Here is a 27,267-nt window from a genome sequence, read left to right as displayed (position 1 = left end):
TGAAATGTTGTTACGCGGCTGATTATCACCATCAAAGTCTCGTTTAGCCTCAATGCATAATCGTTGAACTAGAAATTTCATTTCATTTAAGAAGTATGTAGAGAAATTTTCCCAATATAAATAGAGAAATGTATCATATTGTACGTATTACTGCTTGAGACATTCATTTGATACTTTTTTTGTGTGTGCATTTTGATCTAATATATTTTTTAAAGAGAAAGAGATCTATAATTTGTTTAAGTGTGATTCGAACATTTGCTTCGATAAACACACATACACACACACACACATTCAAACAAAAATATTTCTATATACAACGTTTTCTCTTAACAGCTATAGCAAGTATAGATGTTACCTATAGGAAGTGTACATCAGGAACTTTTTTTTCATTGAATCATCGTAAATCAATTATATTTGTAGTTATAAGAAGAAAGGATGTACACTCACAAACTACTCATTACGAATGAATCCTTTTCATTCTTTACTGTTTTTTCCTCTAAACGAAGAAAAAAAACTTTTGAAATTAGGGAGTGGTCGTTGCTATGGTTGGCTGCGAGTGCAAATGACCTTTGATGGTAGAAACGAAAACTTTAGCATCATTAACTCTCGAATGAGAACCTTACAAAGAGATGCTTATGCTGGTTGCATTCTCATCTGTACTGTACCAACAGATGTTCAATGAAGGCTAGCAGTATCTTGCCTTACTGAGTACATAGTACACTTTCAGTGTTACACTGAGAAATGTTGGTACTTTCATTAGGCATAATTATACGTATACCGTCGCGTTAGTTCTTGTTTATTTTGATTTTTTTTTTATTATAACATATGAATGAAATGAAATTAAATATTTCAGCTTAACGTTGCACTTTATGCCCTTTAGGCTAAGGGAAGCGATGATCAAGGAAAGTGAATGATAATGGAATTATTGGTGGAATGAAAATGTAGGAGGAAACGAGAGAACCCCCGAAAGAAAACCCATAAACACGATGTTGTCCACCAGAAACTTACTTTGATTATAACATGTTACATTGCTATATTGTATAAGAGGTAAGTTCAATGTTTGTTTATGAGCTCAATATTACAATCAGCTCAGTAAGTTGATTATCTTCACAGGGAAGTGTATTGGTAATAAGTTCGTATATATGCTAAACCGGTGATTCTCAAACTTTCCGATAACGCGGACCCCTTGTTCATTCGGGAAGTGATCTGCGGACTCCCTGTTCATTCAAGACGCGATCTTCAGACCCTCTTGCAATGCTATCTGAAACTTCACATGGTATTAAAAAAATATATACTAATTAGAATTATCACTGACAAGAAAAAGACCAAGAAAAATAATGTAATAAGTAATTTATTCTAAAGATATTTTCATTGTTTCCTAGTGAACGAAATTTCAATTGAAAATATCCTATGTTTCAAGACTAAAAATCAATTTTTAAAAAAAGGAAATTCACTTGATAAGCAATGTTCTCAAATGTGGGGTCACTAATGTGAGGAATGAAATTCTTTGTTTTTCCATAATTGCCTTGAAATCTAAAATAATTTTTGTCACCATCAATCTTAGGTCTGATTCCAGATTAAGACGATTTCACTTTAAGGTTTTAATACTGCTAAGAGCAGAAAAGGTTTGCTCACATAAGTAAGTATTAGGGAAAGTCATCAAATGTTGCAATATCTTTTCAGACAACTCTTTGTACACGCAAACCAAAACCAATTTGAGTCAAGAGTTACCCGCAGTGGCGGATCTAGGGACATATTTTGGGAGTTTTTTTTTTTTTTTTTGAAATCCCAGGATTGAGAGAGGAGGCTTGGTGTTTATAGGCACAGGAATGACTAACATCATGATTTTTAAAAAAAAGAAAGAAAGAAAAAGAAAGAAATCTGGAATTGGTGGTAGTGTTGGGAGCTTTCTGCCACTTGAAGATGAAAACCATGAAATTTCGAGGCGTCGTACAGTTAATGTACAACTGTTTTTGAGAAAGTGCCATAACGAAGAAGAAAATTCTCTCACTTGAAGTAGTCCGATATAACGGTTGACTAACTTCAGGGCAGGAATTTAGTAAAGTAGGAAAACATTTAAATTTACACACGTAGGTATAATTTCTAATTACTTTCTTTTTAGTAACTGAAAAAAAAAACTTCTTGCGTAACAGCTGTGAATTCCATTTTATTACAACACATTTCAATTGTTAGGAGTCGCGGACCCCCTGCCTAGATTCCACGGACCCCACTTTAGAACTACTGCGCTAAACAATTTGAATATTCTTTGTAGCTTATTTTATATTACATATTATTATAACGTAACTTTTAGAAATAGTTGAATTCGGTAAGTTCTAAGTGTGTAGAGTTACTGTTAAAATTGATTGATTGAATTTTAACGCCCCTTTCCAGCACTGAGGCTATATGAAAGAAAGACAGAGAGAAAATCTATTGTTTTAAATGTGACCCGAACCACTATTCTAATTTGTACTGAGGCAAGAATTGCTACCGGGTATCGAAGTCGGGATCATGCTCATAGATATTTTTAACTTTGTAGCGTAGCATTTTAAAGCTTCGAGTTAGTAGAGACATTACGCAATACTTTATCGACAATTAAAGGAATCCACAACAATTCCAAAACTTTTAATCCATTCTTATTGTATTAATAACAACACAAACTGCGAATCTACAGTAACTAATAATAATCTTTATGATGTGCATTCTTGTTTTTTTTTTCCTCTTGCGTATTATCTTTATTTTCAATTACACATATGTGAGATTAAAGTGAGCGTGGATTGACATTATCTATCTTTTGAACGAATGAAAAGATATTTCCTTTGATTATAAGTAGTCGTGACTGTAATATATAGTTAGACCTTCAATTTATTTATTTTGAAAATTCATTACCACTACAATTACGTCCATTCATAGGCCTAATTGATAGTCTCATTTTTTTTACTCCAAAGAAGCAAGGACACCGCACAATCCTTATGAAAATTGGATTTCGGTGGAATTGCTTGAAACCGTGATCTGTGCTTTTGCAGATGTTGTTATCCTGTATTGAGACTTTTTCTCAGAATCAAAATATATACAATATACGGTATGTTTTTTCCACCGAAATCCAGAATATTATTATCTTCGACTGTTTTTTTTAATGGCCCTGTAGTTGCCAAACGGTCAGAGGTTGATGGATGCTCCAATTTAGACTTCTTCTCAGGATGTCAAGATGTACAACATATCACGGTTTCAGTCACTTTCACTGTTATCTTCGGTTGTTTTTTTTAAAAAAAGGACCCTGTAATGGCGAAACGGTCAGTGATTGGTGGTTGTGCCCATTGAGACTTTTTCTCAGGACCACAATATCTACAACATATCACGGTTTCAAGCAATTCCACCGAAATGCAATTTCTGTAAGGAATGTATGGGGTCCTTTACTCGTTCTAACCAATTGTTCAACGTTCACGCAAAATAAAAACCTAAAATGACAAAAACACTATTAGCCTACTTAAGTCACTGAGACCCTCCTGAGCGTGGTTGGTTTGAAAGCCAAAATTAATAGTATATGATTTGCATAAGTGAAAAGAGGGACGGAACAGACCAGTTGTGGAATGTAAGAAGCTAGATTTGTGTTCGGTGCCAAGCAAACTCCGAATTTTAACACGCAAAGCACCCATTTGTAGCAAGTTCATCACAGTCAAACAAATAAAATATGTTAAAAGATTCCCTGAATGCTTTCAAATGACAATTTTTAAACTAGGATATGTACTTATGGAATTTATGAAACCATACATCCTCCATCCACAATTTACATATCCTATATTACGAAATATCAATTTTCATCACCTTTATCTCCAATTTGACTATTTTATGCTTAGAAGTAGCTCCAGTACTTAGTATTCAAAACGTGCGGAGGTTTCTATGTACATATATTTCCTGAGAAACACGAGCACTTTTTTCTTCTGCAGCCGTTTGAGTAGTGGCACATCGGAAGTTAAAAGCTAATGTTCGGCTAATGCTTTCGTTTGGGCAAAAAAGTACGTAAAATGTCTACCTTCATAAACTGACTTCACATTCAACGTTGTCAGGGCTTTTTGACAAGTTCAGAAGCCTCTCTTAGTCTTTTAACTACTGGCGAGAACTCAGGAGTTAACCTGATATTTCTTTCCAACTTTTTATGCAAAAAATGTCTTGGAAGTAAAGGTGTGCGGTGGTGCCTTTGTGTATTGTATAAATATTTCATTAGTTCACAAATTACAATTAATTAAGAAGTGGGAACAAACTGTATTTGGAAAGTACAGGAGAGAAACAATCAAGATTATATATTCACATTATTGCCCTCCGAATCTGAATGCCCTAGAACTCGAACATTTTGGAGGGGCCGCGGTGGCTCAGTGGTAGAGCATTCACCTCTGGTGCTAGGGGTCTCGGGTTCAAACCCTGCTCCCGCCAAGTGAACTTTGTGGTGGACAAACACCGTGTGCGTGGGTTTTCTCGGGGTTTTCCCGTTTCCTCCCACTTTCTTCATTCCACCATTTCATTCATTACTCATCATCACCGTCTCCTTTAGCCTAACCGGCATAACCGTGGGACGTAAAACTCAAAAATTTCATTTCATTTCGAACATTTTGGAATCCGAACAAATAATTCGAGCAATTTTTGTCCCGCAACCCTATCGCCGAGTACTTTGCACGTGTTTGTTTGTGCGTAAGTTTTCCCCACACTCGCTGCCTTTCGTCGTTTAGATCATTGTCAGAAGCTGTTCTGAAATCACCTCGTGTAATTTTGGATCAGTACGTCCAATGAATACTACCGAATTTGCAACCGTACCAGAAACAAAGTCTGTGTGTTAAACTTTTGACATTATCCTAGATGTCTCTCGGAGCTCTACAGTTCCACGGGAAATTGATTTAATTTGACCACCAAGTTTGCGACTCATTTTGAAAGTGACTTAATGAATTTTCAAGCATCCTCTATATATTCGAAAAGCCCTGATAAAATATAAAAGACAAACGTTACTTCTATATTTCTGTTAGATTTCTGGAAACGGAACTTTACAATGTTAGGTTCTTTTCTTACTACTTTGAAATTCCATATTATTTTCTGTTCTATGTTTTCTTTTTCTTCTTCTCTACCCTTTTCTCTCTCTGTCTCACTTCTGAACCTTTGTCTAACAGATATCCATAGGTTTCAATTTTTCATTGTGTGTTTGCATGTTTAAGTTTCTCCCTACATCAACTTATGAATCTTGCTTCTTCTCACTTTTATTTTTTCATATTATCGATACTAATACATATATATTTTGAAATTAGAATAGTGCTCATGCTGTTTGCTGATTTTAGCATGGGAGAGAGGAAAGGAAGAGAGAGAGGGGTCTCTACCAGATACAAACATGGGATAAGAAGGTGTATATTGGGTGGCCTAGCTGCACGGCGTTAGCGGTCGCACTTTTTTTATTCGGAGTGTACCATATCATATCAGACTACGTTAAGATATGTAAAACCGTTCAGGTATATATCAGATAAGATATATATGGGTTTCGGCGGCATCATTTCTCTCTCTCTCTCTCTCTCTCTCTCTCTCTCTATCTATGTATGTATGTATATATATATATATATATATATATATATATATATATATATATATATATATATATATATATATATATATAGATAGATAGATAGATAGATATACTATGTAATCAAAAGTATCCGGACACCTGACTAAAAATGACTTGCAAGTTCGTGGCGCCCCCCATCGGTACTGCTGGAATTCAATATGGTTTTGGCCTTGATGACAGCTTCCACTCTCGCAGGCATGCTTTCAATCAGGTGCTTGAGGTTTTCTTTGGGAATGGCAACCCATTCTTCACGGAGTGCTGAATTGAGGAGAAATATCGATGGAGATCGGTGAGGTCTGGCACGAAGTCGACGATCCAAAACATCCCAAAGGTGTTCTATAGGATTCAAGTCAGGACTCTGTGCAGGCCAGTCCATTACAAGGATGTTATGGTCGTGTAACCACTCCGCCACAGGCCATGGAGTATGAGCAGGTGCTCGATCGTGTTGAAAGATGTAATCGCCATCCCCGAATTGCTCTTCAACAATGGGAAGCAAGAAGGCGCTTAGAACATCAATGTAGCCCTGATCAGTGAGATACCTCGCAAAACAACAATGGGTGCAAACCCTCTCCAAGAAAAACACGACCACACCATAACACCACCACCTTTGAATTTTACTGTTGGTACTACGCGCGCTGACAGATGACGTTCACCTGGCATTTGCCATACCCACACCCTGTCATCGGATCGCCACATTGTGTACCGTGATTCGTCACTCCACACAACAATTTTCCGCTGTTCAATCGTCCAATGTTTACGCTCCTTACACCAAGGGAGGCGTCGTTTGGAATTTACCTGCGTGATATGTGGCTTATGAGCAGCCGCTCGATCATGAAATCCAAGTTTTCTCACCTCACGCCTAACTGTCATAATACTTGGAGTGGATCCTGATGCAGTTTGGAATTCCTGTGTGATGGTCTGGATAGATGTCTGCCTATTACACTTTACGACCCTCTTTAACTGTCGGCGGTCTCTGTCAGTCAACAGACGAGGTCGGCCTGTTCGTTTTTGTGCTGTACGTGTCCCTTCACGTTTCCACTTCACTATCACACCAGACACAGCGGACCTAGGGATGTTTAGGAGTGTGGAAATCTCGCGTACAGACTTCTGACACAAGTGACACCCAATTTCCTGACTACGTTCGAAGTCCGTGAGTTCCGCAGAGCGCCCTATTCTGTTTTCTCACGATGTCTAATGCCTACTGAGGTCGCTGATAATGAGTACCTGGCAGTAGGTTGCAGCACAATGCACCTAATATGAAAAATGTATGTTTTGGGGGGTGTCCGGATACTTTTGATCACATGGTATATATATATATACCCATCCTCCATGTTGCGGGACACTGCATCGGAAATGTCACCGTTAATCTCAGCGACCCCGAAAACTGTAGATTCGACACTAATATCGGTCGTTTTCGATCATTTATAAATGCTCTCCCTCCCTCCTCTCCTACGTTATACTCTCAAAGTGATATGACAAAAACCTTTCTCAGGTCTGAACCTCATCTATGTTGAAAATTTCGTACCGAGAAAATCTCTTTCGGGGGAGAGTCGAGATCTGTCAGGTGGTTGAAGAGTGAAGTGAGAAAGACAATTACTTTCATTTATATATATATATATATATACAGATGGTGATCAGAAAAATTGAAACACCTGAACGAAATTGCAACTTACCAGATTAATATGGTGTCGGACCACCTTTCGCCTTCAGAACAGCCTTGATGCGACGTGGGATGGAGGCATAGAGGTCGTGAATGGTAGCAAGTGGAATTTTACACCATTCGTCGTGCAGGGCATCGGTCAGTTCTGTGAGAGAGGATGGAGGTGGAAATCGTCGCCGGAGTCGTGTTTCCAAGACAGACCACAGATGTTCAATTATGTTGATATCTGGGGATTGGGCGGGCCAGGGGAGGTGTTGAACTTCATTCCGATGTTCCTCAAACCACGCTGCAACAACGCCAGCTGTGTGAATGGGTGCATTATCATCCTGGAAGATGGCGTCATTGTCCGGGAACAACATCCGGACCGTAGGATGCAAGTGGTCTCCTAAAATTGCGACATAATCGTTGGCAGTGATTTGTCCGCTAAGTGTGACCACAGGACCCAATGAAAACCATGATATGGCGGCCCACAGCATTACCGAGCCGCCGCCATGTTTCACAGTTGGGCAGAGACACTGCAAATCATAAGCTTCTTTGAGCGTTCTCCACACATAAACACGGCCCGTGGTTGGGAATAGGGTGAAGGATGACTCATCCGACCATATCACACGTTTCCAGTCCTCAACGGTCCAAGTTGCATTGTCGCGGCACCATTTGCGGCGTGCGAAAGCGTTATGGTCCCTGATGAGCGGTTTGGCCCGTGCAACACGACCCCGTAAGTTCATGTCATGTAATTCGCGGCGGACTGTAATTGTCGAAACAGAGTGGGTGAGGTGCTGATTGAGTTCCTCCGTCACTTGCTCCGCAGTGGCACGACGGTTCTGCGTGACAATGCGCTTTCATACCCGGCGTGACCTGTCACTCATGATTTTCTTCCGCCCACTGTTCCGCTTCCTGGATGTGGTTTTCCCGTGTTTTATGTAGGCCGTCATCACCTTCGACACTGTCCCACGCGACACACCTAACACAGTAGCCACTGCCGTCACACTCACTTCACATAACGGCGCACCAACAATTTGCCCTCTTTGAAAATCTGAGAGGTCTCCCATTTTACACTACCTCCGTCTGCTGCAGCCACTGGACACTGCTGTTCCACTGCGCCTGACGTAGTATGGAGACCGACCTAACACACCACCACCAGCGGTCCGGCGTTGCGGGCGCCACGATACCACTGCCAACCCATACATCTGACATGTTGCCAACTACAGGTGTTTTCATTTTTCTGATCACCATATATATACCTCCTTCCCCTCCCCTAAGTTGCACCGTAAAGTAAAATAATAAAAATCATCACAGGCCCGAATATCATCTATGCTGAAAATTTGATCGAGATCGGTAGGGTGGCTAAATAGTTGTTTTATTTATTTTTATATATATAAATATATATCTTCCCCTCCCCTACTTTCTACCGTCAAAGTGAATAGCTAAAAACACTCCCAGGCCAAAACCGCATCTACGTCAAAAATTTGGTCGGGATGGTCGGGCCGTTCAAGAGATTAAGGGTCACAAACATAGTCACTTTCAATTTTATAATATAGAGTGGAAAGCCGAGTTACATAATTGAGTTTAAGATAGAGTAATACTTCTATTATTTCATGAGTTTACGTGTCAAAAAAATAGAGTTGTTTAGTACTTATTGAAATCAAAATTAAAAAAAAAAAAAGAAATCAACAACAATAACTCATTATACGAAAATAAAATTATGTGATTAGTGGTCTCAGCGAGTAAAAGGGCACTGAACGAAAGAGTGCAAATTTCTTGAGAAGTAATTTGTGTGACGTTTACGAGTATTTTGAGGTTAAAATGAAAGAGTACTTATACGAGAAAACAAGAGCTTTGGCCATGAACGTAATTTTAAATAACACATAAACACAGACATATATACATAAGCAGAAAGAGGTGCTTGAATGAAAATACCTAATTTAATTTTATGATACTATTACTTCACCACTTTTTACATCATTTTCCTTCTCTATTTGTTTTTATTTTTTCATTTTTCAAACTACGTTTCGTATTTTTTTTCAATTTTCTGTATTTATTTAACATCATTAGACGGTATTTTTTTATTTATAATTTTTAAAGTAAGAGGAACATATATTTCAGTATAGCTGAAAGTGTTCTTGTATATTAATTTAGTAGTTATATCAATTGATAAAGTATAACAAGAACATAATGAAATTTAAATACTTTCTTTCACTTTAACGCCCCACGATTATGCCCGTTAAACAGATAATTAAGGCAAATGAAATGATAATGGAAAAATTAGTGGAATGAGAATGTGAGAGGAGGCGGGAGTACCCGAGAAAACCCACGGACACGATGTTGTCCATCATAGACCGGGAATCGAGCCAGAGACCCTACGCACCAGAAGTAAGCCACTCTACCACTTTTTTGCTTCATTAACTTGCTTAACTATTTATTACTAGGATTTTACTTAATTTCCTCGTTTTTCCAGTAACCTATAACGACAGGGACACGAACACAAAGGCATCATGGACACTTAAAAAGGCTTACAAAGGCTCTCCCACCGGGAATCGAACACGCGACCCCGTACACCGAAGGTGCACATGCTAGGCATTAGACCAGCAGGGTGGGCACTGAGCCACCGTAACCTCTATAAGAAACTTAATAAAGTAACAGTAATATTACCTCTAAAAATTTAGCTATAAACTTATATTGTGTTTATGCGCGTTATAAAATATGGAAATTACTTCTCGCGCGTTATGTTTTCTTTTCTTTTTTAAAAAATAATTATTATATTACAGAATACAGTTAAAGGATTTTTTTTTAAATTCAAGCAATAGAAGTAAATAAAGTAACGTGATCTTAACAAAAATTGAATTCAAGATTTATGATTCATCGAAAATAGTAGTTTTTGGATATCCGACAGTGTTAACAGAAATGTAGAAGTTACCATTCAGCATGTTGAAACTTAATTTTTAATTAAGGTTTTCATGGAATTTCCTGAAATCCTATTTTTCCTTTGCACTATACCCATCCAAAATTAAGACCGGCTTCACATTGATCAGAGGAACGCCACCATGTCGAAGCAGAGAAAGGCAGGACAGGATGCGGAAAGAGAGCCCTGAGTGCATCAACCAAATCGAAATCACAACGTTGGACAGGCTTTTGCCCAGCACATGCTAGAGTGAATTTTGTAGTACGAGGTTTTGTTGCAGTGGTCACAGTACTGTACCTCGGCTCGGCTATCCTGTCCTCTGCTCAATGTTCGGCCGGCCTAAGGCTAGTTTAGTGATGGTCAAAACGAATGACGCAAGACTAAAGCGTATGTATTTTATACTATATATATATATATATATATATATATATATATATATATATATATATATATATATATATATATATATATATATATATATATATATATATATATATATATATATATATATTAGTCTTTAGTTTTACACCATTCTTTGTGAATAACCCTGTATATTACAATAGCAATAACAGCTTATATTTCATTTCAAAAAATAATTTTTCTCTCAAGAAAAGAATGGGTTATTTACAATGGGAGTATCGAATCACCTGTGTTCTAGTGCTATGGTTTCGTACAGTAGAAACGATTTTTTTTAAGTTGGGAGAAATTCATCCATTTCCTTGACCCCCTTCTTCAGCCTCAACTAAAAGGTCCCAATGAAAAGCCTCCAAGAAAGCTCATATTTATTATGAAAATCATGCCATATTTACGAAGCTTATAGTTGCTGCTATTATTATTATTATTATTATTATTATTATTATTATTATTATTATTATTATTATTATTATTATTATTATTATTATTATTTTGGAAGTTGATTAAATTTAACATGTTGATCTTGACTGAATTCAATTCCAAGCAATTCTTTAGATTTATGAAAATACATAAGATTTCATGAACGTAGGAGAATTTTTAGAAAACTTATCGCGTAACACGTAAACAAAGAGATGAAGTAAGTGTATCTCATTTAGTCTTGAGCGACGTCAATCTCTGAACTTTTAAACCATTGGGAATGGTCTATGAGGAGGACACACACACACCACATTTTAAACTTAAATTGAATAATTTTTACAAAAGTTATCGTTTGTTTTATTATCATTTTATATATTTGTTTACTGTAGGGCAACATGTGTTTCAATATCACTGGTCAGTACGTAAGATATAAATTAACTCTTTTTCTTCTTGCATTTTAAAGCTCAATTTTTCAAGCTATTCAAAATCGTGTTTGGTTTTAATCGAAATTTTGTAACACACCGTAATCGATGATAGTAGGAATATTTATGTTGACATCAACTTACGTTGGAACACATTCAGAATAGCGCCGCTATTATCTTCAGTTATTGACATTTAAAAAAAAATGAGGGTTAATATTCTACCCATTCGTAAAAGAGTGATTTTTGAGCTCTGTTGTTTCCTATAATAACCAACGAATCAGAAAACAAAGCGTATTCTACCAATCTTTTCAGCATCTACGTTGTGGCAAACAGAGTGGTAAGAATACCCCTTTTATACATTATTCTAACATACGTTTTTGTAGTTTTTCCATTGCTTCCAAACTATTGTACGCACAAAGTGGGAGAAGTCGTATCAAACGACTCGATCACTCCAGCTATCTATCTGTCGACAAATCTCAGAATAAACACATCATACATTTTGATATGATTTTATCATCCCAAACAATAAGTTCCACGATTGTCTTTCATATAGTTTCTTCATCATCTCAAAGAACAAATTCCACGATGGTGTTTGATATGATTTCTTCATTATTCCAAACTAGCAGCGTTCACCCCGCTTCGCTGCGGTCACCCCGGAACGCAATAAACTTTGTTACTTAGATAATTTTTACTTTTTCGCTTTCAAATTGCAGTAAATGTTAACATTATAGCGCCTGTCATTTATGTTAACCCGCCGAGTGACACGGTCATGCGGGTTGCATATAAATACGTTTATTTTTATACCTATGATGAACTAACAAAGGATTTGTACGTTATGGACACTTGAATGGTCAATTATCTCAAGACACTGGTAATTAAAAATTAAAGTGATATGATAAAAACCATCTAGGGTCCAAATCCTAATAACCCCCCAAAAATGAAAGAAATTGGTTCAGCCGTATTAGCGTGATGAGCTAACAAAGGATTTGTGCGTTCTCTTTTATATAATAGATAATAAGTTACATAATAGCTTTTAATATGATTTCTTCATCATCCCATAGAATAAGTTCCAAGACACTTTTGCTATAGTTTCTTCATCATCCCAATGAATAAGTTCCACGACACTTTTGCTATAGTTTCTTCATCATCCCAATGAATAAGTTCCACGACACTTTTGCTATAGTTTCTTCATCATCCCAATGAATAAGTTCCACGACACTTTTGATATAGTTTCTTCATCATCCCAAAGAATAAGTTCCACGACACTTTTGATAAAGTTTCTTCATCATCCCGATGAATAAGTTCCACGATGGTCTTTCATATGGCTTCTTCATCATCCCAAAGAATGAGTTCCACGATAGTTTTTGGTATGATTTCTTCATTATCCCAAATATTAAGTTACATGATAGCTTTTAATATGATTTCTTCATCATCCCAAAGAATACGTTCTACGATGGTTTTTGATATGTTTTTTTTAATATCACAAAAGAATAAGTTACACGATTTTTATATGGATTCTTCACCATCTCAAAGATTGAGTTCCACGATGATGTTTGATATAATTTCTTCATTGTCTCAAGTATTGGCTTCAGGATGGTATCTGATATAGATTCATCGTACCAAGAATAGGTTCTGCCTCCGCCCTTGTCTCTCTCTATTAAAAATAGAAGTGATAAATATATCATTTCCGGGTTCAATATTGAACTCCTATAGTTTGATTTAGAAAACTGCCGTAGATTCACAATGCAGAACAAAACTCACTTGTATTGTATTAGCTTTATGTGATTAAGTTGTTAAATGTAATCTGAATACTATGTAGCTCATAATGTTAATTATTTGTACTCTATCACTATTTTATTAATAACAATAACGAACATTAAGGACATGTCACAAAACAGATACTACTTACTTTCATGAAGTAAGGAATCTGTTTCACAAATAGAAGAAAACATTCGTCAACACAGTCACTATTTATTGGTTTGCATACAAGATAAGGTTGTGAGGTGTTCTGAATATCTCATTTAGTTCTATGAGAGTATCCTGTTTTAAGTATCAAACTGTATCATACATATTGCATATAAACATGGTATGAATCTCAATGAATGCCCGTACGTCTAGCCTGTGTTATATTATGAGAAAATAGTCTTAGAAATGGCCCCTTTGAAAGCGTCTTACAGCATTACTTCCTGCCTTCTAAACACCTTTTATGTAATGGATCGGTTTAGTCTGCATAAAATTGCAGTCAGATAAGTAAATGATAGCCATTCATCCACGCTGATCTTGTTGCTCTATCGTCTTCCAAAGAATTACCATTTTGTTACGCCCTTCATTGCCCGAAGCCTGACTTTCGATTAGATGCCGATAATTAGCCTTTAAGAGTTAGCCATCAGCAAGTTCATAAATTGAACACGAGATAAGTAAAAGAAGAAGAAGAAAAAAATTCTCGTATGGAATACTTTACAAGTGACTAATACACTAAAGTTTTCTTTTTATTATTCTTTCAGATCTTCAAAGAGGAATGTGGATGTCAAAAACATTGAGAAGGCGTGGTGAGTACTCATTTGATCAATACACTTAGGCATAGGTGGTGTGTTGTAAGCTACTCGCCGTGCAATGATATATCCTGTGGATTTCTCGTGAGAAATAGCTTTTCTACTGAAATGAAGAAGTCACGAACTTCCAGTCTTTAAGATTCGGAGAACCTGCGTTTCTTAGAAGCCTCTTCCTGTAAGCAGATGTTCAAGGAGTTGGATACATAGTCGCATTGCCGCTACCGAGGAACATGAATTTCTTAGCAAACGCTCGGAGTCAAGCAAGCAACTGGCGAACGGGTGTCTGGGAGTACTTAGGCTTTTTTAAAAAAGAAAAAGAAAATATTTCTTTAATAAAAATCCATTACATTCCATAACGGATGAGTGGTGTGCGTGCGTGTATATGCGTGTTATGCACTCAGCTAATGCTTAAAAGCACACAGAAAGACGACTTACACAGAGTTCAAGAAATTATTATTGTTCACATATTCCTGGTAATAACACATTTTTTCCCCTCTGAGATGACTTCCACAAAAATGATTTTACTTTCAAATTTAAAATTCATTTAAAAAATAATTCTAATAAGATTAATTTATAGTGCTACAATGTAGACAAACATTTAGTGCACATGCTTTTGGTCTCGAATTTTATTCCGGTGGGTGACTCTTCACTAAACTTCGTGACAGCTATTTCAACTAAAAGGTAGCAAACCAGGAGCACATCCATGGGCTCCACCGGTCCCGGATCCCCTCAAAACTTTCTTTCAACTCAACATACATTTGTACACTTTCTCAATAAAACTATACTTGTTTAACAGAGAAAGGATTGATGTAGCATGAAAATTTAATCTTAATATACACCTCATCTGTACTCTTTCTCTTATATATATATATATATATATATATATATATATATATATATATATATATATATATATATATATATATATATATATATATATGTATATATATATATATATAAAAGCAGTTCTATATTTTCCCCCTGAAAATACAGTGGAAGTATTTTACAATTACTATCATCTTTCCGGGTGCAGTATGCCCATGCAATACTACACAGACGAAGTGGTTTGTAATATTGGACCCTCCAAAGGTTAGACCCCTGACAGCAAAAATTTCTGGGTGTGCGCCTGTAGCGAACTTTGATCCAGAAAAAAAAATCATGCCACTATTAATCTACAGCAAGCAATATTTCTCCGATAGAAGCATTCTGTCTTCTTATATTCAAGAATGTTATGATATTTCAACTATGGTATTTGAAAATTTCTCCTAGAGCAAATATAGAGAATCGGAAGCGGGACCATGCCTGAAAAAAAAAATACTATCCTACCTTATTCAATAGTTGGTCTTCTGAGTCTATTAAAATAAAGGAAGGCTATGTTACGTCAGAATAAAGGCTGCAAAATTAATTTTGTTTGCATTAAGTATATATAGTGTTTGTATATCTTATTTAACAATCATAAGTTATGTTTCTTAACTTTTACTCGTTTTCAGATTTTTTTAAAGATTTTCTTTCTCTTGCAGCATTATAAATAATTTTAGTTGTTCTTTATTTTAAAATAAATGAATAAAAAAAAGATAATCGAAATTTGAATGTTTAAGTATAGGAACAATTCTGGTTTCCTGTTTAAAAAGAAAGGGGAAAGAAGTAATTTTAAAAATTTGCTCATAATTAAATTTATTATTTTATATATCAAAAGAGATATATTGTAGTACGTAGTGGAATGTTTGCATACTTATAAATGCTTTATGATGTGTGCAATGCAATATGCTATGTCTGCCATTAAACAACCAGTTCTGAAGATTTCCCGCCAGCCAGCCAGACAGAGCCACTTTGTTTCGAGACATACAAGTGTTTACCTTCCTCTTTACAAAACATTTAAATCATCGTTTGCATTACATACTCACAGTTACTCCCCCTCTCTCTTCTCCTCTTCTCTCGCGATTGCCTGTTTATTGCCTTCAGTTTGCATAACAGTGCCACCGGATGTTTCCTTCTTGTGCTTCTAGTAGGTGCTCGGCCATCTTGTATTCACATCCACCATTTGCTTCTTAATTCCTATTTATTATGGATTTCTGATGGCTTTTATGCGTATTCACCTCTTCTTCTTCGCAACTATTAATCATGTACACTATTTTTTTATATGTACCAAAAGTTGACAATTCAAAATATATTGGTAGATTCATTGTACACAGGGATTTAGCCACGGGGAGCCTATCGGGTCCAGCCCTCCCAAATGGTTTTCTGGACCCCCAAATGACCAGCTTTTAAAACATCATCGTAAGATTACCTCGCTTCAGTAACTTAAAAATAAGAAAATTTACGTATAATTAATAACTTACGGTTTACATATAATAAAACAATGGTACTGAACTGATTTGTAAGTACATTATATTTATATATGCTGTAACTAGTGTTTTTTAAACATTTTTTATCAGATGGAAAATTTGGTGAAAAACAATGTTTTTATTCAGTTTTTGAGTTTAAATTTCATTTGTTTTTTTTTTTTTTCTACTTGATGTAAAACAGGAAGTGAGATATAGCTGATAATGATCACGAATAACAAATAAATATTTTTCTCAGGAAATCTTAAAGAAATTAAGTAAAATTTCAAAGAAAATCAGTCTTAGGCCTATGGAGATAGGTTCTGTGTATAAGGGCTTAAATTGAAAGAGTTATGCACAAATTTATAACGTTTGGTCCGGGCAGTAGTTTTTGGTCAAGTCCAATAAAAACTACCTAGTATATAATATTTATGATGAAAAAGAAAAAAGTGTAGCTGGCCTCCCTCAATAACGACAGGCCCCTCCTAGAGCTGCTGGCTACATCCTTGATTGTACAGTCTCTAGTAAAAGTAGGTAGTCACCCCTACATGTTCTAATTACTATCAATAGCTTTGGAACCTAGGGTTGCCAACCGTCTGGTATTTTACCAGATAGTTCGATTTTTGACCTCCTTGTCTGGTGTCCGGTACGACCTCAAAACCGGGCATTAAATGTCCGGTAATTATTTCTCTTATTATTCTATTCTCTGTTCTATTCAAATTATTTTGGAGTGACGAAAGGAATCGTTTGTTGATGAACATGGCTAAAGCAGAGCTTATATAAAGCAGAGTATAATTCGCTTTGATAGCGACCTGTTGTGCGTGAAATGTGCTGAAGAATTGAAGGCAGGAAAATTTACTAAACTTATCAAAACTGCTAAAGGTCAACAAAAGTGAATTTTCAAGAGAGCACCTAACACTGCTTCATCCTCAGCTGTGTCTTCCAATTAAATAATGCATCCAAATTCAGTAAAAATATGTAGGCATCATGAAACATTACCAGCCCCAACGAAACTGGTAACACTAATTTTTTAAGTATATTTTGTGCATACCTTAATTATATTGCCAATTACATTTGCTTTTCTGTTTTAAATACGATGTATTATTGATGATAGACTACAAAAATTACATGTGCTGACTCAACCAAAGCTGCAATAAGTAACTTATTAAATTCCAACTCCAAATCGCTCAACTTTATGTGAAGTAACCACTTTTAAGTTGTTCACATTTTTGACGAGCGATGACGTCATAATCTTAAGAGTGTAGCTAATACTTCAGGAGGTATCCGATATTTCCATTTTTAAAAATTGGCAACCCTATTGGAACCATTAGATGAATCTGAGTGCAGTTTTCTTTTCGTATAGAAAGAAATATAATTCTTTGTATACTGCCAAAAGACATGCTCAAATTTATTTATTGAGTTTGCAGTTTGCTCTCCGTCTATCTCATACTTCACGCCATATTTATGCAGTTATTCAAGGATTTTGTTATATGTAACATTGAGTTGATTTAAATCTTAAAAAGATTTGGATGATTGGATTGGGGTATGATAGCATCTACTTCTATTAGCGTGAAGTAAGTAACAGATAGCGTAGGTAGCGACACTTACTAGCGTGACTGTTTATTATTAGGAATTACCGTGGCGCACATATAGGCACACTAGGATGTTCACCTTCTTTTATTATTAGAATTTTACAAGACTGTTGACAGAAGATAATCTAATATTGGGAAAACATTTGTGCTGGCCACTATACAAAAGAACTACAAAAAAAAAAAAAAAGTAACCAATTATTTCCATGGCGAAAGATCAGATAATAATTTAGATATATTATTTATAGATAAAACCTTTTAAAACAGAATTATTAAACACCGTTATATGAAACTCATATGGGCAATAGTTTTACGATTGTTAATTTCAGAAATGCATACTTCAATTATTTTCTTTGAGTTCATTTTACTTTTCTTAAAACTATAAGTAAATCAAGAGTAAGCTTGGCTATATGTCTTAAAATTAGTTTTTAAGAGTTTAAATATACACTGCTCATATTTCCCACTTTTAGACTTTATTTCTTTAAATATAATATTGTACAATAAAGAACAGACATGTATGAATCGACCGAAGACCTAAACAAAACGATTTGCTTGGCAGACAGCGGAGGGGAGGAAATTCTTATGTGTAGTTTATGAGAACCTCAAGAAAAACGAGTTTTTATGATGTTAAAAAAGTATGTCGTTCGTTGCTAATAATAATTTTTGTTCTGCTCGAACAGACTGTTGAGCTCCCTCGTGGCTAAATGGTTAACCCATATCCACCTTTGGTGTGGAGACCCGTGTTTGATTCCCGGTAAGAGCTCATGTGGTTCGGATCCCACGTTAAGCTGTAAGTCCACTCTTCATATAGCCTCGCAGCTATACAAGAAAATTTACTGTTAAGTAATATATTGTGGCTTGTTATTTCTCTTCATCTGACTCCTACTCCTAACAATGACAAACTTCCAACTGTGATGCACTTACTACTTGCATTATTAGTATATTAGAATAGAAGTAATTTTAATTATCCATAGCGATTCCTGAAATGTAACCACCTCCAAATCTAAACTCCTGACGGTGCTACTATATCATTTTGAACAGTGGATTTAATGTTTGGTGTGCTTAATATGATATTTTAAAGTAATGACACATAATAAGAGTCTTTATTTAATTAGTTACTTTAGCGAACTTATGTTCAATAGTACGGATAAAAAATAAAATTTCATGACACATGACTATGCGTGACAATTATCCAAAGCGTTCTTAATTGCACTCTCTTTCTTTGTTTATTGAAGTTTTGGGTCTTTTTTAGTATTGAGGCTATATAAAACGCAGGTTTGTAATTAATTTGTTAAAATTATAATTAATAATTAAATTAATCAGTTAAAAAATTGCTAATTTTAAAATTTAATCGATTAAAGTTCGGAGAAGTTAATTTTTAATTGATAATTGCTATTTTTTAAAAATCCGTTAGCATAAAAAAATAATCCGTATTTTTACTAGAAATACATGTGAAATGGATATTTCGCAAGAACTTCTTTTGTACGAGTAGCTTATTTCAAAAATTTTAATATAGAACTTCATAGTTCTACTACAGAATAGGGATGGATTTTTTAAAAAATCTGTTTTTCGATTTTCGGAAATTTCATTTTTCGACTTTTTCGTTTTTTCGAACTTTTTTCGTTTTTCGAAATATTTTGGTTTCTCGTTTTTCGAACATTTTTCGGTTTTCGAAAAATTTCTTGTTTCCCATTTTTCGAAAAAAAATTCGTTTTCTGTTTTTGAAAAAAAAACTTTCGTTCGAATTTTTTTTCGTTTCTCATTTTCCGTTTTCGAAAAATTCAGCTTTTGAAAAGGTATTTTTCGAAATGTGTCCTTTTCCATTACACAAGGAGATTAATGCAGGCCTTTTTTTTTTTTCGAGTGGCACCAACTTCCCTTGAAGTCTTGGTCATATACTCGTGGATTTTGTATTGATGAATCACAATTACTGAAAATTATTATATGTACCAATTGTATCCGGTATATTAATCAATTAATTTTTCAATGCCCTTCATATTATGCATTAAATTTACCTTAATTTTCACAGTTCAAGACAATTCTCAATCATATTAGTGAAAATTAGCCAACTTTAATTTTAACCCGTTTAATTTTTCATCAATTTTTCCAGCTGTGATGAAATGTGGATGTACAAGTACAGTTTAAACTGGAATCCGAACTATCATAATGTGCTCAAATTTTAAGTATCTCCTAGCAGGAATTGAACCCTGGATCACATGCACAGTATAAATGTTTCTCTACTGTGTATTACCTGTGCCAATTGCACACATTTCAGTACGTTGCCTGTTGTTTGCACATGAAATGTGTTACTGGAGTTAAAAATAGAAGATAACAGTTATGCTCGAAGTCTAATACAAACAAAGTGTAATAATTAAAGCACATTCTCGTAAAAATTCTCGGATTTTGTCCTTTGTGTTATGTCTATAGAGAATACGTAATACCATTCATTTGGGAAAGGAATTTATCTAACCTTCTTGAACTGAAAAATTCCTTCTACCATTTTCAAACATCTTCACCCACACAAATACGTCATCAACATTTTATAGAAAGCGAAACTTTTTTTTCTTTCTCCCTTATTGACTGAAAGAACATTTCGTGATGAGGTAACTGGCGTTTTGTGGAAGACTTAATTGGAAAAACATGATCATAAACTTTCGTGAGTGGGCGCAAGCGGCAACCATCGGAAATGAAAAACTGTGACAGTTATGTTCTTGACTGAACCGATTGGATTAAGTATTCTTTTCAAATCATCTCTCGGTTCATTGTTCGATCGAGAAGACCATTTAAAAGAAACAAAAAGAATAATAAAAAAACTAGTGTATATGTTAATATGATATTCAATAAAGTTTACTATCGAACAAGATTCAAGCATCGAATGAGAGCAGTCTCGGTTTACTTGTTAAGTTCTGTTCACCGCGGCTGGTTCTTGAACTTGCTTGTACTAGACTGATGCACGAAATACGTCTCATTGATTCAACTTTGTGTCTGGTCAAACCAATGTTTCATCGAATGAAGTACCAGCAGCAATATACTGTATATTAAGTTGCTAAGTAAACTAAGTAAATGGAAATCTTCCTTTTGGCAAGTGTGATTTTTTTTTTAAACAATCACTCAGTGACATCGCTAATCTCGGAACGAAAAAGATCTTGGTTTAATTCAATATTTTACAAACTTGTGATGGATAGTTAGTTGTGAGTTTTTTTTTTCGAGATTCTGTTCCTTTTTTATTTATAATTTTTTTTTTCATGTCATCAAGTGTTTCATCACCATTCAGCTGCATATATACAGGGTAGAACAGCAGGAAGTTAAATAAAAAATTTAGTCTCATTTCATGTGCTTGACCAAAAATTTGATGTTTTCCATAAGATTGTTTTAGTAGCGATTAATTGTCTTTAATTTCATTCGAAACAATTGGCGTATTGAATGCTCAAGAAAATGAAGTCTACTTTTGGATTATTTCGGACATATTTCATCATTAAGATCACTGTATGAAGCTCCATTCAGAGTTTAAAAAATTCATGTCCTAATATTGTAAATAACTTTTATAATGTAAGTATATAGTTTTTCTATGTACTTAACTTTACCACACAAACTTTGTCTCATCTGCTCACAACTTTGGTAATTGAACATGATTCCCTTGTGCTCTGAACACCATAATTTTGTTAAATTATATTGTAACAGCTGCTAAATGTATAGTGTGCATGTTAGCATATATATGTCGTGCATGGAGAAATCTTTGTAACTGACCGAACAGGACAGAAACGATTTGTGAAGCTTCCAACTGTCGAGTATACAAGCTGAAGTTAATAGCGATCATACGAAGATATTAATTAAGAATAATACATATACACATTTTATCATGCAAGGGATAACTGACATGTTCAACATATTCATATCAAGCGTTGAAAATCATTTGCACCAGTTTGGATAATGTTAATTGCTTAGATGCTTGAGTTCTATGTAAGTTAAGTGAAAAAAAAAATCCATCAGGAATTCTCCGTCAAGCTGTAACAGATTTTTGCCTTATCATCACAGTAATCAAAGAGGATTTTTGTTATACTGATGAGATGATGAGACATGACGTGATTTTCTATCAACTAATTCGGGATGATTTTCATCGAGTATTGCTTTCATTAGTTGAAATGGGGTCAGTATTTATTGGAATCAATCGTTTGGTTTTCCGAAAGAAGCTTATAGTAGCAGACACTCTTCCAATCCCACCATTAGTGAACTGCGGGTTTTGGTAGTGCTTGATGGTAGCTCATTACTTTTACTTCCTGATCCCTTACATTGTACAATATTGTACCCATTGTCTATCACGAGTGATTTTAAAGGACGAATGTCTTCGTTACATTCAAGTAGATCCCATACGAAAATATGATAGAATTGGAAGATATTCCCTATTATGAGATCCTTTCGAAAATCCAACGAATGATTCCGACCAATTTAGACCAACTGACCAATTAAGAACAGTAAACAGCTGTCAATAATAATTTATACTTTTTTTTTAACTAGAACAATTTGTGCGTTAGGAGAAATCAAACAACAATAAATATAATTTACTACTAAATGGTTCATTGATTGTTTTTGTAAACAAGTTCCTGAGACTAATATTTGGACCCAAGAGAAACGGTAATGTGTAATGGTGGAAACTTCATAACGAGGAAATGCATAATTTGTACCGTTTATCAAACATTGTTAGGATCACGAAGTCTAGGAGGCTCCGGTGGGCAGGTCATGTTGCCAGAATGGAAGAAATTAGGAACACTTTCAAAGTTTTAACTGGAAGTGTAATCGGAAAACAACCAATAGGAAGAAGACCTAGGCGCAGATGGGAGGGCAATATTAAGATGACCTCTCAGAAATAGGAATACAAAGTGGAAACTGGATCCAGTTGGCTAAGGATACAGGTCAAGAGATAGCTTTTGTGAATACGATATTGAACCTGCGGGTTCCACAGGCCATGCAGTTACTTAGTTACTAAATGGTTCATATTTTTTCTTGTATAGTGCATAAATTACTACTACTAATAATAAAACGATTGTTCCAGTAGAGTAAAATCTTATCATCAGATTGGCAAGGAACGACAAAGCTACCCCTCATATCCAAGTTCCAAAGGATTCTTTTGCTGGTTTCGGTATCGGGAATCAGCTCCCGAAGTTTGTTGAAATAGTTTCTTACCATCACACACATATATATATATATATATATATATATATATATATATATATATATATATATATATATATATATATATATATATATAACCAGCAGATTGTATCTGTTGTTGGCTATTTTCTCCTAACTGTGACACACATGTACTCCTAATAGTGACACAGCCATATAAAATTCAAGTTCCATATTAAAATTTCTGAACTATCTAAATACTATCGATCATATTAGTAAGTAAATTCCGTACAACTGAGGTAATTTCATTATACAATTTTAAGTGAATTCTTAATTTTACACAGTATCTTGAGGGGAAGTAAAACAAACAATAATTTTAGAAATGTTTAAAAAAATGGATCAAAAGATTGCGATATTGGCCAAGAATTTTAGGAATGATTAGAAAAAAATGCATCATAAGGTTGAGCTCTTGGCCAATAATTAGTTTTTGGATCAGGAGCCACAAAAGTTTTGAACGGCCCCTAAATCGAGATTTCGTATTTTCTACGAAATAAGCACATCATACTGAGTTAAGTGATAGTTTGAGTTTCGCTACACTATATGTAGTTCTCCAGATATAAGGCCTATAAGAAAATTTTTGATTGGAATATATTGGATCTTTTGATCCAAAAAGGTTGAGGGATCACTGAATCACTATTTTTCTTAGTGCAACATTTTATTTTATTTTATTTTATTTATTTTATTTTATTTTATTTTATTTTATTTTATTTTATTTTATTTTATTTTATTTTATTTCAATAATATTAATCTACAAGTAATTTTTTGTCTGATCACCAAGTTCACATCTTCGTTTCTACTCTTCTTCTTCTTGCTGCTGCTAACTATTTTCACTTGTTTCTTTTTACGATATTTATCTCCATTTTTTTTTCTGTCACCCTCTGACACCTATAGCAAGGTGTTGTACTTGTCTATCTACTATGATAATTACACATTTTGTTGCAGGAAATGCGAGGTGTTTCTCTTTCTTTTAATACGTTTCGTAACCTGTCTGTCTGTCGATGGTTATGAAAGCTTAAGTAGCCTGAGAAACGAGGCCACGGCGGAGGAATTTCATCTGTCCCCCCTCCTCCTCGTCTTTTCCAGTTTCATTTCAAGTGCAATCGCTTATAATTGCACGGCGTTGTAATGTGGTAGTACGTTGCTTAATGTAGTTAAGGGAGCGCTTGGATCTCGGAGGAGCTGTTCCATGGGTCGATGCCATTTAGTGCCATTGTTCTTGCAGAGAATGTTCTCTCGGGGACAAAACTAGTTCTTCACATAAAATGGCATCAAAGGCTTGAGAGAGGAAGCGTAGGCCTATTTGTTTGTTCTGTGGTGCATTGACCGTATTGGCTATTGTTTATCCAAAACAATACATCCCCTTATTTTTAAAAAAAACGAAAATCTTACTATAGAGGTTACTTGATTGTTGAACTTTTAATACGGATGCCAATAAAGGAAGTGGGATCTGAACTCAATACCTGTTGGTTTTCCAATAACAGTACGCCTAACACAAACAAATAATAAACAATTTCGTAGCGTTTCATCCCACAAAGATCTACAACCTGCTAGAAAGCTTCTACTTAGACGATGTGCGGTCAGCACATCGATCCTCACTATCGTCACATCTGGATATTTAGACCGAAATTCATTCCATTAACTCCTTGTTTGAACCACGGCTTGGTTTATCCTGAAACTGTGCGTCCACTGAGGATCAAAGCTGGAACTTTACGTGTGTCAACCATTAGATTTACATAAGAGGGCAAAAACAAGTTCCGGCTAGTTATTACAGACTGTTGCTAGAAGCTAAAGAGAAAACAATTCATACAGCTTTGGAAATCTACGGAAAAGAATTAGTATCTTAGGTAAGCTTTCTTCTCTTACCTTGTAAGATTTAAATGTTTACCGACATGATTCCCTCAAGAGCCGCCACTAAGAATACTAAGTTATTATCGGTTGATTTTCTCATTTCTTCTTTCATCAAGTATCATCTTACATCTTCAACGTCTAAAAAAAAATCTGTAGATACGTAAAAATTCGGAAGAGTACCAAAGAAAAATTTTTCTCGTATACTGTATATAACCAGAGAAACAGCATTGTAGTGAAGATGTGAACAGCTTTCTGATTTTAGGAGAACTTTTGAGGAAATTGTATGGCATTGATCATTGATTTATAGCCATTTTAAAATATTTTCATGACATTAAGTCACGATATAATGACAGCACCAGTCAAGAACGTACGCAAGAATTTATTTTAGGAGAAGTCCAAAGGTTCTGGGGGTCCATATTCAATATGAGGATAAATTATATTAACATTTGTGAAATCGCCCATAAAATTAAACTAAATTTATAGAAAGGCGGGATTTCGGAGGGCTCAAACCCCAAAGACGTCCCTAGTGACAGTGATACTAACGATTACCATTTCAGTGTCATATTACTCCAAAACATGGTTTAAACAAAAATTTTCACAGACCACTCCACAGACAGGAACAGGAACAGACACTTAAATACTTGCACTTTTGACACGAACAGAATGTGTTCTTGTAAAACTTGTCTTGCAAAGACTAATAGTGTAAAGTTACGTATTAAAATGAATAAAGTTTGTATATTGGATCAAAATGCATTTTACATGGAAACTTTTGTGATTGTTTTAACCGTTACATATAGCACTTACAGTATTTTTTTTTAAATCAGTAATGAGTTTTACGATAAAGAAAAAGATCAACTTTCATTGAGCAAATAAGTACTACTACATTTACTTAATACATAACTTCAAATAAACATTTAACACGTTTGTTAAATGCGTTTTCTCTACAGTCTTGTTCTTTATAGCGATTAGTGTGTATTTTTTCCCCTTCCTTTCGAAAATTTTAGTAACTTCAAATTTCAACTTTGATAGCTAATAATTCGGAAGCCAAAGTTTTCTCACAGGAAAATATTGCACATACGTACTGAACAAGCCGAGATTACTACCCCTATGTCAAGTTTGGTTGAAAGAACGGATGAGTTCTGCAGAGCAGATCGCGTGACTGATTTCTTTTTTAAAAAAAGAAATATGAAATCAATGACGAATTTGTAGTTTTGACCATAAACAAATAATATAGCGTAGAAAAGAAATGCAGTTTTGGGACCCCTGGTAGAGTGCTATGCAATTCAAGGGAGGGGAGGGTCAATGGCAGTGCGCTCACCTCTGATGAGTGGGCTTCAATCCCAGATCTCGCCGAGGGGGCTTCGTAGTGGACAAACCCTGTATGTGTGGGGGTTTTCTCGGAGTTTTCCCGTTTCTTTCCTACTTTCTTCATTTCATCAATTCCTTCATTGTCGTCACCACCACCGTCTCCTTAGCCATGGAGCATAATCGTGGGACGTTAATCTAGAAAGAAATACAACTCAATAACAAGATATTTACAAAAAATGAACAATAATTTACACCATTAACCCCTTACCGCATGTGTGGCATATATGGCACATAACCTTTATTCACTTTAGCTTTTTTGTGATTTATCAAAGGCACCAAATGACTGTTTTGTCTGTTGTGTGAGATATTGACGTGTATGAATAAGAGATTTTCGTGTCATCTGGCATGTTCTTTGTGCGTTGTAAGTGTGTCATATATGGCACTTACTTATTTCTCGTCGGAATTAAGTGAAAAATCTAAAATTTAAGTTTTAATTCATTTTTCAAGTTCCCATATGATGATTTCCAATACTGATTTTTTTCGCTAAAAGAAAAAAATCATGCAGAAAGGGGTTAATTATAATGAATCTACATCATTATTTAGTTTCAAATTTCTCACTGTCATGATACTCGAGTGGTTCAGTTTTAACATCGTTTGACATATCGTTTGACAATGGTTGATCTACGGACTTACTCGTAAACGAAATTAAAACTAGGAGTAACTGAAGCTAGAAGTACAAGGCAGCTCAGTATTATAATTGAGAGTACTTATTTGTCGTGTAAAAGGCTTCTGGCTCTATCACGGGCACGGGCTGTGCGGGCTATGTAGGACATCTAGGAGTTTTCTCTGTATCTTATACCATATTTTTAAAATTATCATTCACTTCAATTTCTAGCCACTGGGGGCGCAAGCCAGCACAAATCATTGCCAGTCCCAAGTCTGGATAAATTGTGAGGGTTAGTGTCAGCAAGGCATCAGGACTTGAAAATCCTACCAAAACCAAAATATGATGGTACGCTTTAATCTTGCCTCAGGAAAATGCTAGGATGTTTCT

General features: G+C 35.2%; 1 protein-coding gene across 8 annotated transcripts in view; it reads left to right on the top strand.

Annotated features, from left to right (window-relative positions):
- The window catches only part of Prosap (SH3 and multiple ankyrin repeat domains prosap), a 474,641-nt gene that overhangs the window by 14,484 nt on the left and 432,890 nt on the right, over window positions 1–27,267 (top strand). For all 8 annotated transcript variants that reach the window (XM_081751681.1, XM_081751684.1, XM_081751680.1 and 5 more), the window contains exon 2: window positions 13,913–13,957. The gene's annotated coding sequence lies outside the window, so the exon portion shown is untranslated. The remainder of the gene's footprint in view (window positions 1–13,912; window positions 13,958–27,267) is intronic.

This window comes from Thermobia domestica, chromosome 3, assembly GCF_964235325.1.
Source record: "Thermobia domestica chromosome 3, izTheDome1.hap1.1, whole genome shotgun sequence".
NCBI classification, from domain to species: domain Eukaryota; kingdom Metazoa; phylum Arthropoda; class Insecta; order Zygentoma; family Lepismatidae; genus Thermobia; species Thermobia domestica.
Note: the sequence above shows the minus strand (reverse complement) of the source record. Positions and strands in the feature narration are given on the sequence as shown.